The 13994-nt window shown below is 48.0% G+C and overlaps 1 protein-coding gene across 4 annotated transcripts in view; it reads right to left on the reverse strand.

Moving 5' to 3' along the window:
* Nucleotides 1-13994, reverse strand: part of Ahnak (AHNAK nucleoprotein) — an 89423-nt gene that overhangs the window by 44783 nt on the left and 30646 nt on the right. The gene's annotated exons all lie outside the window — the stretch shown is intronic.

Below are 13994 nucleotides of genomic sequence, written 5' to 3' on the forward strand. Positions count from 1 at the left end.
ATGTGCCACAGCCTCACTCTAGGATATGGTCACATCATGGAAAGAAAGGAGGACGCAGAAATGCAGGCCCTGCACTAAAGAACTCTGGAGAGCCACTCCAGAAGAAAGGAGGAGCAGGGGCAAGGGACAAGGATCCCCTGCTCCTCATCAAGGCTGCTACACCTAAAGGTCGTGGTGAAATGTGTGGAGAAAACAGATACAACATCCATTCCCACCAGAAAGAGCACAGACCTGATTAGAGTCACCATGTAAAGCAGTTACAGAAGACAGCATTAAATACTACCATTACTACCCCTGGGATTGTGGTACTAATGCAAATCACTCACAACTCCTCAGCCAAGACAATGTTTGTTCAAATACTGAGATCCTAGAGACTGGTTAAAAAAAATAATAAATTAATAAAGATAAAAGAGACCAGTGAACCAATACAGATATAAAAAAAAAAACAGGGACTTTCACATCCAGAAGTGCAATACAAAAACCTTTATAGAGGCCAATTTGGTAGTAGCTGTTAAAAGCCAGGCACTGTGGGGCTGGGGTTGTGGCTCAAAAGTAGAGTGCTCCTCTAACACATGCAGGGCACTGGGTTCGATGCTCAGTACCACATAAAAATAAAATAAAAGTATCGTGGCCAACTACAACTAAAAAATATATATATATATATATATATATATATATATATATATATATAAAAGTCAGGCACTGTGGTATACGGCTGTGATCCCAGCAACCAGGGAGGCTGAGACAGTAGGAGGCCAGCCTTCACCTCTTAACTGGACCCTATCTCAAAATAAAAAGTAAAAAGGGCTGGGGATGTAGCTCAGTGGTGGAGCGCCCCTGGGTTCAATCCCTGGTATCAAAATAAAAAAGAAAGTAACTATGAAAAAGTCAAGTACTTGGGCTCCTGTGTTCAATGCATTTCCATCTCTAGGTGTCCAAGTAAAATATTTGCATATATGTGTCTCAAAGGAGTGTGTGCAAGGATGTCTGTTGACACTGGAAATTACTGAAGGTCCATCATTAGAGAAATTGTCAAATAATACAATACTTCGTTCAGGCTGTGCAATATTTTTAACAGTGAAAACAAAGTGGATCTGTATTTTTCTACCCAGAACATTTCCTAAACATATTGACAAGGGGGGAGGGACAAATTGTTTTTAAAAATTCAGTCTGATCTTAGTTGTTTCTTTTTTAGTTTATTTATTTATTTGTTTATTATTGATTGATTGGTACTGAGGATTGAACTCAGGGGTACTCAACTACTGAGCCACATCCCCAGCTCTTTTTTATAATTTATTTAGAGACAGGGTATCAGCAGGGTCTCACTGAGTTGCTTAAGAGCCTCACTAAGTAGCTGAGGCTGGCCTGAACAAGAAATCCTCCTGCCTCAGCCTCCCAACCTACTGGGATTACAGGTATGTGCCACCTTGCCCTGCCAGTTGTTTCTTTTTTTAAACCCACCAATCTATAGACCTCTGTTAACATAGAGATTTGCCCAAATCCATAGAATCAAGTCTGCAGAGCACATGCATAATTGATGCCATGGGTCGTCACTAAAGAGGAACATGTTAATTAGATTTGGAACAAGGGGAACTTCCTTTGCATTGTTTGAATTTTTTTACAAAAAAATAATTGCTCTGTGGTATAATTATAAAACAAATCTTTGGGAATGTTAGTTCTGAAACCGTCTACCTGCCCAACATAGTGTTTATCAGGGTTGAAAGTGTTTTATCAGCTTTGATTACTTCAACAGAGGTGGTGGTTCTTTCAAAAATATTCATTGAGCACCTACTATGGGCCAGGCACTGATCTAGACTCTGGGAGAGTAAAAATCCCTGCCTTCATAGAATTCCTATTTCAATGGAGTTGATGACATTATCCGCTCAGAGAAGGGGTCAGGTATCTCTGGGAGAGAGGCATGGGGAGATTAAATATTTCCAAAGACAGGGGCTTGACATCAGGGGCTCTGGTCATATCTTCCAGGCCAAGAAAAGAAGAAGAAATGGGAGAGGCTCAGGCTCTAGTGAAGACCATAGCATCTGGCCGCCCCTCACCACCAGTCTCCACCTCTGCTCCAACCAGCTGTGCAAGCTGAGGCCTCTGCTGCTGGGCCGCTCCTTTGCCACTTCCTGGCCTCTAGAGAGATTGAGAACCAGGCAAAGAAGGGGAAGGCCGTGTGATCAAGCTCTGGGCTCACGTAGGAGGTCCAAATGAGAGTTCCCCATTCTGCAGGGGACTCTTAGAATGTGATGGCCAAGAGTGAAGAGGTGAGAGGACAGAGAGTGCCCAGTGAGAGGAGAGTGAGTGAAGGAGGGCTAAGGAGGGATGGACCGAGGGGACGGAGCCTGTTAGGAGCTAACTGTGCTCCACCCTGGTCCAAGGGGAGAGAACACCACCCACCGCGAGCCACCGGACCAAGGCCCAGCCAGCCCTTCAGTGCTGGGAAGCCACGTGGCAAAGCCTGCTGGTCCTTAGACCCTCACTCTCCCTAGGGAGTCCCCCGTCTAGGCCACCCAACTTCCAGCTTTGCTTCCCATCTAAACAGAACAGAATTGTAAATGCAAAGGAAGGACCTAAAATTGCAGACAACCCTGACAAGCCAGCAGAGGGGATATTTCAGCCACGAGGCCTTTCCCAAGGCTTTGAAATCATATCTTACAGGTACCTGGTGCCCCACCTGAGCCCGGCCCAGCCAACTTCCCTGAGATACCAGTTCTCACAGGTGCTAGAAGTCTGGGGTAATCTGATTGGCCTAGAGATTCCTGTTTACTAGAGAACAAGGGCATTGCTAAGGATCAGAGTCAGGTTTGAACCTGTTCCTCTCCTACCTACGTGCAGGCCCTCAGAGAGCCCCACGGTGAGACACACGGGGCGTGGCCAGCAGCTCTGAATTGCTCCAGTGATTTGTAAAATCCAAGTAGGTTTCCAACACACCCCCACCCCCACCCCTCGCGCCTGGGTAACCAGACTAAAAATCAAGCTAAGGAATTACCTCAACTTCATTTCTTTCCTCTTTGAGATAAGAAAACCAACTGAGAGATTCCTGACTCACCCCTCCACAGAGTAAATAATCCTTTTATCTTGCTTTTGGCTGGAAAGAGCTTGTTCTCTGTGGACAAGAAACCAGCAGAAGCTACCTGTGTCTGCTGAGATTTGAACCCCTCAGCTCTGAACTGGGAATGTTCACACAACTAAAGACAGGCCATCAAGTTAGCTCAGACATACCCTTCCACACCTTCCTCCACAGGAGATTTCTGATCTCAGTGACTTAAAATCTACTTTCTAGAAGTGCTTTGCCCCAACCTGAGAAAGATAAACACATTGGCCAACCCCCAGCTTGAACACGAGCCCTGTGTGCTGAGGACATCACAAATGCTCACATGCCAGTATACATCCTGACTAGGCTGTTCTGGGTCAAAAAAATTCACAAGGAAGGAAATGAAAAGGGATAGAGAACAAATGAAGCGAATTAATTTTCTGCCCGGTGCGGTGGTGCACACCTATAATCCCAGTGGCTCGGGAGGCTGAGGCAGGAGGATCAGGAGTTCAAAGCCAGCCTCAGCAACAGCGAGGCATTGAGCAACTCAGCGAGACCCTGTCGCTAAATACAAAATAGGGCTGGGGGGCTGGTGTTGTGGCTCAGTGGTAGCATGCTCCCCTAGCAAGCACCAGGCCCTGGGTTCGATCCTCAGCACCAAATAAAAACAAATAAAGGTATGTGTCCAACTACAACTAAAAAAAATATATTTAAAAAAAATGCCTTGTGTAAATGATTTAGGTCTAGATTCCCAGTCTGAAGATCCTTAGGTAAGTGGCATGTTTATTAAAAAAAAAAAAAATAGGGTTGGGGATGTGGCTTGGTGGTCGAGTGCCCCTGAGTTCAATCCCCAGTACCAAAAAAAAAAAAAAGATAATTGATTTTCCTTTGTTAATAAAACAAAGCATGATGGGGACAAACAGAAAAATCTCAACAGAAAGATACATATTTATGTATTAATTTTTGTTTGTTTGGTTTTGGGTTTTTTTGATTGTTTGTTTTTGCTTTTGTTTTGTTTTGTTTTGAAACACAATCTTGCTGCATTGCCCAGGCTGGTCCCAAACTCCTGGGCTCCAAGGATGATCCTCCTGCCTCAGCCTCCTAAGTAACTGGGACTATGGGCACTTGCCACTGAGCGTGACTTATTTATTTTTAACTACTGAAAACAAAAATAATCCGTGGGGAACAGAATGAACAAGAGTCACATTTCCCAGACTTAAGCAAGATGCTGGCCTCTAGATTTGGACCAGATTTGGGGAGCTGGAACTATAGGCGTGTGCCACCATGAAATAAAAACTAAAGGCTATTCAATGGAACAGTCCCCACTACAAAACAAACAAACAAACAAAACCACCTCCAGCAACAACTTATCAGAGAATCAGTTCTGAAGTTCAGTTTTTTGTTTTTTTGTTTTTTTTAGCTTTTGTATATTTGTGTCTGTCTGATTTTACCCCAAGTTTAGGCACATGCCTCAGAGTTCTAGAACTATGCGGTAAAGGATGGAAGGTAAACTGGTACATGTGTTGCTGAGGGAAAGTGTATGGAAGTGAGAAGAGAGTGACTGGACGGCTTATGGAGGTTTGTCATGTGCCCTGTGGTATGTGTCATGGGCCATGTGCCCCAGGCACAATGGTAGACACCAGACTGCACCCCTCCCTCACAGAGCTGATGATTTAATATAAGTAATGATGAGAACAGGAAATGACAGAGCATCATAAGGAGATGAGCTAGCGGGGAAGGCAGGAGGTCCTAGGGAAGGCTTCCGCAGGAAAAAAACCTGAAGAAGAAACTCAGAAGATGAGGAGGAGACACCTGTTTGAAATCCAGGGGGTTGCAGAAAGCAGGCTCTTGTTCAAGTGCTGCAAGGCAGCCGGGCGCAGAGGTACACGCTGTTACCCAGAGCTGAGACAGGAGGATCACAAGTTCAAGGGCTGCCTGGGCAACTTAGTGGACACCGTCTCAAAATAAATAATAAAAAGGACTGGGGATCAGTTCAGTGGTAAATCACTCTTGGGTTCAGTACCCAGTTTCCCCCCCAAATGTGTATATAGAGAGAGGGGGTAGGGGGCTGAAAAGAGCTGAGTGTACCTGGCCAGGCCAGCTAGAAGCTACAGAGGTCAGCAATGGCCAAAGTAAAATACAGGGGTGATCTTGGGGTCAAGGATTCTTTGGACCTTGACTGTGTATGAAAAGGCTGAGGCACGCAGCACTCAGGACCAGTGGTCTCCACAGCATTTTCTTCCCTGTGTGAACCTATATGGGGCTCAGGCTGGTTTTGTTGGTCTGTTTGTTTTTGGTACTGCGGTTTGAACTCAGGGCCCCTCTACCACGGAGCCATGTTCCTCCCTCCAGCCTTCTTTATTTTTTATTTTTTGAATCAGGGTCTTGTTTATTCCCAAGGGTCTCCCTAAATTGCTGAAGCTGTCCTCCAACTTGGATTCCCCCTGCCTCCGTCTCCAGAGGCACTGGGATTACAGGTGTGCACCGCCATCCCAGCTTCAGGCTGTCTTGACTAACGCACTCCCATCTGATTTTGAAGTCTCCTTATTTAGTGAGAGTCAAGCAAGAGCCCACAGATGCAAAACAACCCACAGGCCAGCCCATGTCAAGAGTGCAGGGGACACGCCCCATCTCTCGTGTTTTTTCCTGTACTTATTTCTGCCATCAGCAAAGTCTATCAAAAGTTCTCTGTGATTATGTAACAAGAACATGGCAAGCACACTTCAGTGACACAGGATCCGACCATTTCCCCTTTGGAAATTGTATAACAAGGAAAGTAAGAAAGTAAGTGAATATAGAAAATGCAATGCCAGCTCTGTATCTGGGTTGCTGCAAGATCTGGAATCACCATCCAGTGGCAAGAATCTGACTGATCAGGTATTTATTTTCTTTTGATAAATAATAATGTATAATTTACCATTTTTAGGGATACTAACTACTTCAAAGAGAAGTCACCAAAAACAGTATTTAGAGGGCATGGTTTCCCTCCATAGGTGGCCTGCAGCTCAGTTAAAAAAAAAAAAAAAAAAAAAAAACTTGGCTCAAAGCATTACTTTGTCTCTTTGATACAATTCGAGAGAGAGTAATTTGGGGGAAAAGACGATGTTCAAGTAGAGAGAAAAGCAAAAATCTACCTGCTCCCTCCCAGGCCTCCCAGCAAATCTGCCTCAAACTTCAAGTACCTGGCGCTCCTCCCTCCCACAGCTAAATTCCTAGAATTTATTTTCTAGGAATTTAGACAATCCAAACTGGCTGCCTCTCCTCTCTCACCTGACCTGCCTATCTGCTTTAAGGGTCCACTTGAAACTCAAGTTGCTTGCCAAACTTGCAAACTTACAAATAGAAAATGCCCTGTCATTCATGCCCCTCCCCCCCTTCTGACATTCCATCCCTCCCCACTGCCTGCCACTATGGACAGAAGACAGAGCCCTGGCTGCCTGGCAGCTATGTGCCCTTGAAGAGACCACATACCCAAGTAAAACACACAAACCCAGGCCACATTGTGCTGCATTAAAAGGCCCAAGGTAGGGGGCTGGGGTTGTGGCTCAGTGGTAGAGCGCTCACCTGGCATGTGTGAGGCCCTGGTCTCCATCCTCAGCACCACATAAAAAAATAAAATAAAATGAAGGTATTGTGTCCAACTACAACTAAAAAATAAATATTAAAAATAAAGAGGGCCCAAGTAAGGGACTGGGGTCGTAGCTCAGGGATAGATCACTTGCCTTGCATGCGAGAAGCACTGGGTTTGAAACTCAGCACCACATGAAAATACATAAATAAAGATATTGTGTCCATCTACAACTTAAAAAAAAAAAAAGGCCCAAGCTGTCAAAAGCATCCCCTTCAGAGGAGGGGAGGGAGAGGGGAAAGGGGTGGTATGGTTTTGGCCAAGTTATATTGTTATATTGTGTGCATGTAGGAATGGGTAACAACAAATCCCACCATCATGTATAATTACAATGCACCAATTAAAAAAAAAAAAAAACTAACTAAAATCTGGCAGGTTGGAGCAGGGTAGCTTCCCCTTCAGGGGGCAGGAAGGTGTAAGTAAGTAAGGTGCCCCCTATTGGGGGCCAAGTGCCCCTGCCACAGCCCAGTGTGTTTGCAGCTCAGCATCAGGAGCCATGTGAGACTCCAGGACAAAAGAAGGTGAAACTGTACAGGGGCTGTTTGTGCAGCTTCTCCTGGTAATGAACCCAAAATAGCCACCAGGAGGGGCTTATTCCTCAGAAACCAAATTGTAAACATTCAAAAGTGTTCCTATGTATCACATTGTCATATACACAGCTGTCCTTTGAGGGAAGTTTGGATAAAGGGAAATACTGATCCATTTGGGGCTTGGGAAGGCACAGGGTAAAGGGTGAGCCCCTGCACCCATTCCTTGAGAAGTTAACGCCTGGCCAGGAGGAGAGTCCAGAAGTCCCACAGAATCCCCCTTCTCGCCTCTCCAGTCCACTCTGGGCCAGGTGCCTGCGCCCAGTCCTGCCCAGCCCACCGCCAGGCACAGGGCTGGCAGCCGCCCAGAGGTGGATAAAAATCTGCCCAGAGACGGATGACGGAAGAGGATGAGCCCGGGGACTGGCAGGCGGATCCCACAGGGGGCGGCGGCAGATGCTCCTGGGGACCCGCTCTCTTTCCCCTGGACCCCGACGGCCCGGCTTGCAGGATGCGGGGGTGCGGGCTTCAGGGCGTCGTCTGTTTTCTGGCGGGAACCTGCCTGGATGTCGCAAGCACGCTCTTTTACTTAGATTGTTTATTTGGGGCTCACCCCTCGCTCGTTTCTGTCCGTTTGAGGTGGTGGGCTCGGAACCGGGGCCTCCCACAGGCTGGGCGAGCGCTCTGCCCGGGCCACCCCGGCCCCTCTCTCTCTTCTCCTCCTTTCCCCCTTCCCTCTCCAGGCCCTTTTACATTCCCGTCGTTCACCCCAACTCCCCCCGACCTAGGGCTTTGCTCCCCCTCTCCCGACCCCGCCCCTCCAGTCTCCGCGGTGAGGAGCAGCGGCTGGGAGCTCGCGGAGCTCGGGTTCCCCCCCCCCCCCCCCCGGGGCGCGGCGGCTGGAGCTGCTCTGTCCCACCCAGGAAGCGCGGAGGTCCTTTTGCTCACACCGCAGGTTGTTGGCAAGTTCTCAAAACGAGTTAAAAATCGACCTGCGCCCTGGTGCCAAACAGGGCCGGCAGGTGCAGAGATGCGAGGGGAAACTGTCACAAGTGGGGACAACTCTGTTCCGCCCCAAATTGCTCTCTGGAGCCCCCCACACACACACATTTCCAGGTCCTCTCCCAGAGCAGGGGCTGTCTCTTAAGGCTCCAGGTGGCCAGAAGGGTGCCGGCAGGTCAGGCTTGCGTAGTCACTCACTGGGGGTTCTGGGCCGCTGGGCGGGGCTATTACAATGCACAAACTTTGATTGCTGTTTCTTTCTTCTTTGCTTTATTATCATGAAAAAAAAAAATGAAGGTTCAAGAGGGAAAAGACCCAGTGTAGCACTGAGCAGGACTGTGGGAGGGTGAGACCTGGAGCCCACCATCCCCCGAAAGTGGGCACACGGGTGTTTTGTACCCGCTGCCTTTCAAGGCTGGACCTGAAACCAGCCGCACAGCCAGTTCTCAAGTTTCTGTGCCCCTCCCCTTCCACCACCACCCTTCCTCTCCTGCTCCTCCAGCCCCACCCTGCTGAGCCTCACAGGCTGCTCCCCTCATCTTCCTGAATGCCCCTCTCCAGCTTCTCTCCAACCCTAAAGCAGTCACACGCTGTTACTAACCGTCTCCCTGACATTAGAGCCAGCAGAATGCTGTTAAGAGCACGTGTTTGTTTCTCAGTCTCAGCAGACCCCAGTGTGAATCCTCTCTGTCATTTAGTAGCTATGTGACCCCCATACACACTGCTTAACCTCTGTGAGCCTCAATTTCTATTAAATGAGAAAAGTAATTACCATCTCATAGGGTTGTTGTGAAAATCAAAAGAGATAAGGTGTGTAACATATACAATGCATAACACAAAGTCAGCATACACTGTGTGGAACAGCTCACACAGTATTCACTATGTGCTGAGCACATGATATATGTTAGTTTACCTCATCCTGACAATAATGCTGTGAGGTACCATAACATCCCTATTTTATAGATAAGGAAATGAAGGCTCGGAGATAACTTGCCCAAGATCACACAGCTAGGAAGCAACAGAACTGATAGTTATCATTATTCCCCTCCCTAGACTATAGGCTCACTGAAGAAAGGAACTCTGCACATAACAGTTGTCCACGACTGTTGCATTACTACTGTTGGGGGTGTTAAGAGGTCCCAAACTACAAATTTCAAGAGACATCTCCCATTTTCTAAGTTCCCAACTTCCTTAGAGAAATCTCTTGAGGATGGAGAAAAAAAATTTTTTTTTTTTTCATCAGAAAACTTGGATTGACGGGAGTAGGGTGACCTCTTCTCAGTTCTCTGAGTTGTGAGCCATCAGTTCACCTCTGAGCCTCACCTTTCTGGTACCCAAAATGGACTCAACCGTGCAGCCCGCTTTCTGGGTGGGGCTGAGAACTCCGTGTGCCACCTCGGGTATAAAGCCTTCTGTGAACTGGAACAACCTGCCTTTCCCAGGAGAAGGCCTTTCATCTGTACCTCTTCCCCAACCTTGGCCACACTTCTGGGAAGTTTTTCCGTTAAGGCCAGGCCTCCAGCTTGTGGTGGAAAATAACAGGGGCATTTAAAGGGAAATGAAACCTCTCTCCTCGGCAGAACATTCCCCACACATTTGCTGTGGCCCTGGGCAGTGGATCTGCAGGGAGCCTTCAGCCTGAGGAAGCCCTTGAGGCTGCCTGACGCCACAGGGCAATTCAGAGGCTGGTAAACAACACATGGCATTCCCGGGCCTGGCAAACATTCATGCACGGAATTCTTTGTCCTCATGAGGAAAGACAGAGAGCCGCTCTGTGCTAAAAAGCGCCAAGCCAGAACCCCATTTTCAAAATCCCCGACTGGAGAGCATGCCAAGGCTGAGCATGCCACCAACCCTTTAAAGCGTGCTTGCAAAATAAACTTGCCCAAACTTGGACTTCTAGCTTCAAAACCTTGAGTTTACTTATTAATTCCAACAGGAAAACATAGCAAGATTAAAATGAGGAAATTTGGCAACCTCCTACTTAATTGAAATCAGTAAACCCATCATGTGCCTTCTGAGGGGATGTGCCCAACCTCACTTCTGTGGTTTTCCTGCTTCAAGACACATAACTGAATCAAACCATCAACAGTTGAACTCACACTGAGGGACGACTGGCCCTATGCTCTTCCAAGATATCAGTGTCCTGGAACGGCAACAAAAAGCTGAGAAACGATTCTAGATTGAAGAAATAGAGACCCGGACAGCAGGCATGGTGGAGCATGCCCGGAATCCCAGCATCTCCAGGAGGCTGAGGCAGAAGGATCAAAGAATGGAGGCCAGCCTCAGCAACTTAGTGAGACCCTGTCTCAAAATAAAAAATAAAAAGGGCTGGGGATGTAGCTCAGTGGTAGAGAACCCCCAGGGATTCCATCCCCAGTACTGGAGAGAGAGAGAGAGAGAGAGACTTCTGCTTAGTTGCCTCTCCCAGATTGTTTCCTAATGCCACAGCTAATATGCAGTAGCAGAGAGCTCAGGTGGACCTCTCAATGTGTGCTAACACCATGCAAGTCGTGGTGTGTGCTGCCCTCCTTACGGTGGGAAGCTGGAGACAGCAGTGTTTTGTCACTGCTGCCTGTGCTCAAAACACTGCTGCCAATTTGCACACGGGTAAATTGGTTGCACTATGTTATACTCCCTCCTTGCTTTTGAGCCCAAACAGCCCATCCACCCAACTAGCAGGCCTTGCTTCTGAAGGTATCCTAGACTATTAGAACCAATAAAGACCTTGGAAAATGGTTCGCCTGTGTTGAAAACAAGGAAACAGAGGCTCCTACGTGGATCTTAGCGGGCCTAAATTCAGAGGTAATCTCAGGGACTCCCAGGCCAGTGCTCCTTACAGGTCCTGTCCTAGGAACCCTGGGTTCTGTCCCAGGCCCTTTGCAAAAACAAGAGAGGAAAAATGTGCGTTTGCCCAAGGAAAGTTGTTTACAAATGTACAAGTGACTCTGAGGACAATAGAAGTAAGTGCGGCACTCCCCAAGGTGACTCCCGAGAACAGAACAACCACAGAGATGGGTAAATGTGTTTTTTGTTTTGTTTGAAAATTGTTACACTGCTTTGCGATCATACCTTAAATACACCCCATGTATTTAAGAAATCTCAATATTTTAAGAAACCTCAATATATAAAAATTCAAACTTACCAAACAGAAAAAGAAAAGGATTAGGATATTGTCCCGGCTGCTCTCTGTCCCTGTACCTTCAGGGCCCTTCTCCCTGCCTCTCTGCCCAGCTTGGAGCCCCAGGGGGCTGATCATCTGGTTCCCTGACCCTCCAGTGGAGGCACCAGCAGGAGGAGGGTGGTCAGGGTATTTCTGCTTGCCTCACAGTCGGGCGGTGCTGGGCCTGCTGTGGCTCTTGGCTAAGCCCTGAATGGCAGCACCTCCTCTATCTCCCACTCATGCTGAATGGACCTCAGGAGCTCCATCCCTTGCCCAGGCCCCTTCAGGCCCAGGGTTAGTCCCAGTTTCCTACTGTCCCTAGGGGTCTCACCACCTCTTTTTGGCTCTTTTGCTCCCACCCACCACTTCATAAACAGTCCCCTTGCCAGCAGCTTGGGAGGCTGAGGCAGGAGGATCACGAGTTCAAAGCCAGCCTCAGCAACTTAGAAAGTTCCTTTCTCTAAAATATTTAAAAGGATGTGGCTCAATGGTTAAGCGTCCCTGGGTTCAATGCCCAGCACCAAAAAGTAAAAAAATAAACAGTCCCTGGAGTGAATTTTCTTTGGTTGAACTATCTTCAAGTGGAACTGAGCTTGCCAAGGGAGCCTGACAGACATGGAAAGGATTTTGAGTTCATGAAAACTGTTCACTTCCGTGGGTAAGAACCCAATGTATTTCAAAGTGATTCAGTTTTCTCACGCACCCCCTAACCACACCACCGTCCACCCACAGTCACGCCGCCTAAAGTCCTTGAGGCCACAGTCCTCGCTACTGCGGCTGCTGGAGCTCTGAGGGAGGACATGGAAGAGCCCAGTCCAGCCTGTCCCCACCTGCTGATGCTGCTCTCACCCTCAGATGCAGGAGCTGGGGGTCTCAGGGCAGGAGATGGCAAGTGTGAGGCCCTGCCGGACTTTGAGAATAACTTAGACCATTCCCACCAGGGGCTGGGGGAGGGCCGGGAAGACAATGATGAAGACACGCAGGGACCAGGCGCAGAGGGGTTAACGAGAGCAGGCAGGTGGGGCCGGACAAAAGGACCCAGCTGGAATGTGCCCTCTGGTGCCACTCCTGCCCTGTGCCTTCTTCCACGCTGACCCTACTGTGGCTATGATCCTGCAGGAGGGAGGCTCCCTGCTCTGTGCTCACTGCCTCCCACCTGGGCCTGGTGTGAAAGAGAGGCTGCGAAGTTTCTGGATGGCCTGTTGCTGCTTCTCCCTTATCCCATCCACCCCGCCCCATGCCCCAGCCACTGGGATCTGCCTGGATAATGAAGGGACCTTTTCCACATCCATCACCTCATCTAGTCCAAGGTACTCAAAACCCATTCTCTTTTAGCTCAGTAGCAGAGCACCTGCCTAGGATGTGCAAGGCCTTCGGTTTGATTCCCAGCAATACACACACACACACACACACACACACACACAGACACACAAATTCATTAAATGGATGGACACTGGGGACCACCACTGACCTATACCATCCTTCCTCAAGCTAAAAAAAAAAAAAATGTTTCTATATTACTACGGCCTGCGTAGTCGGGCCCAGGAGATCTCCAGCATCCTCGAGGGCACCTCTTCAGCTGTGTACACAAGTGCAGCTCCCTGTCACCTACTTGCCCCACCTCCAAGGGCCACCCATCTCAGGTATCATGCACACTCTGTCCCCTTCTCCCCATACCCCCTGTCAGAGTTCAGGGAGGCAGGACTCAGACTTTCATTCATTTGGGAATGAATGAAAGGAGCACCGTTGGAGGGTACTCAGACCCAATGAGGCCAGAAGGCAGCATGTCCCTGGGGTTGCTGGAGAAGAGGACACCATAGCCACGCTCTCTGTAAGTACACATCTGGCCGTGACGTGAATGCTACCCACTTCCACGTGGTGCCCTTCTTATGAAGCACTAAACACCCAGGATAAAGTTGAGTGTCCTAATCTGAAATGATCCAAAATCCACAACTGTTGAACCACTGACAGGATACCACAAGAGAAATATCCCACACCAGGATACTTCATTTCACGCACAAAATTATTTAAAACATTATATAAAATTATCTTCCGGCTACTTGCAGAAGGTGTACTTGAAACAAATGAAATCGGTGTTTAGGGTTGGGTCCTTACACCCCAACCCTCTAGCCTTTCTTGATTCCTCAGCACTGGTGCAGTCAGACTAATAATGAGAATCAAAAAGCTAAGAACGGGGCTGGGGCTGGGGCTGAGCCGTAGAGCGCTCGCCTAGCACGGGCAAGGCCCTGGGTTCTATCCTCAGCACCACATAAAAATAAATAAATAAAATTAAGGTATTGTGTCTATCTACAGCTAAAAAATACATTAAAAAAAAAAAAAAAAGCTAGGAACTCCTCCTGCAACCTATGGGGACACCATACATTAAAGTCACTGATAAAACTAGCAATGGGGCTGTGGTGTGGCTCAGCGGCAGAGCGCTAGCCTAGCATGTGTGACGCCCTGAGTTCGATCCTCAGCACCACATAGAAATAAATAAATAAAGGTATGTGTCCAATAATATTTATTTACTAAAAAATAAATATTAAAAAAAAAAATGCTAGCAATGGCACGAGGTGAATCCAGTCTGCACAGTCGGGCTGGGTGCGCAGCCTCCCCCCAGCTTCATCCCCCCAGCAC

Source organism: Callospermophilus lateralis, chromosome 2 (genome assembly GCF_048772815.1).
Source record: "Callospermophilus lateralis isolate mCalLat2 chromosome 2, mCalLat2.hap1, whole genome shotgun sequence".
Taxonomy (NCBI): domain Eukaryota; kingdom Metazoa; phylum Chordata; class Mammalia; order Rodentia; family Sciuridae; genus Callospermophilus; species Callospermophilus lateralis.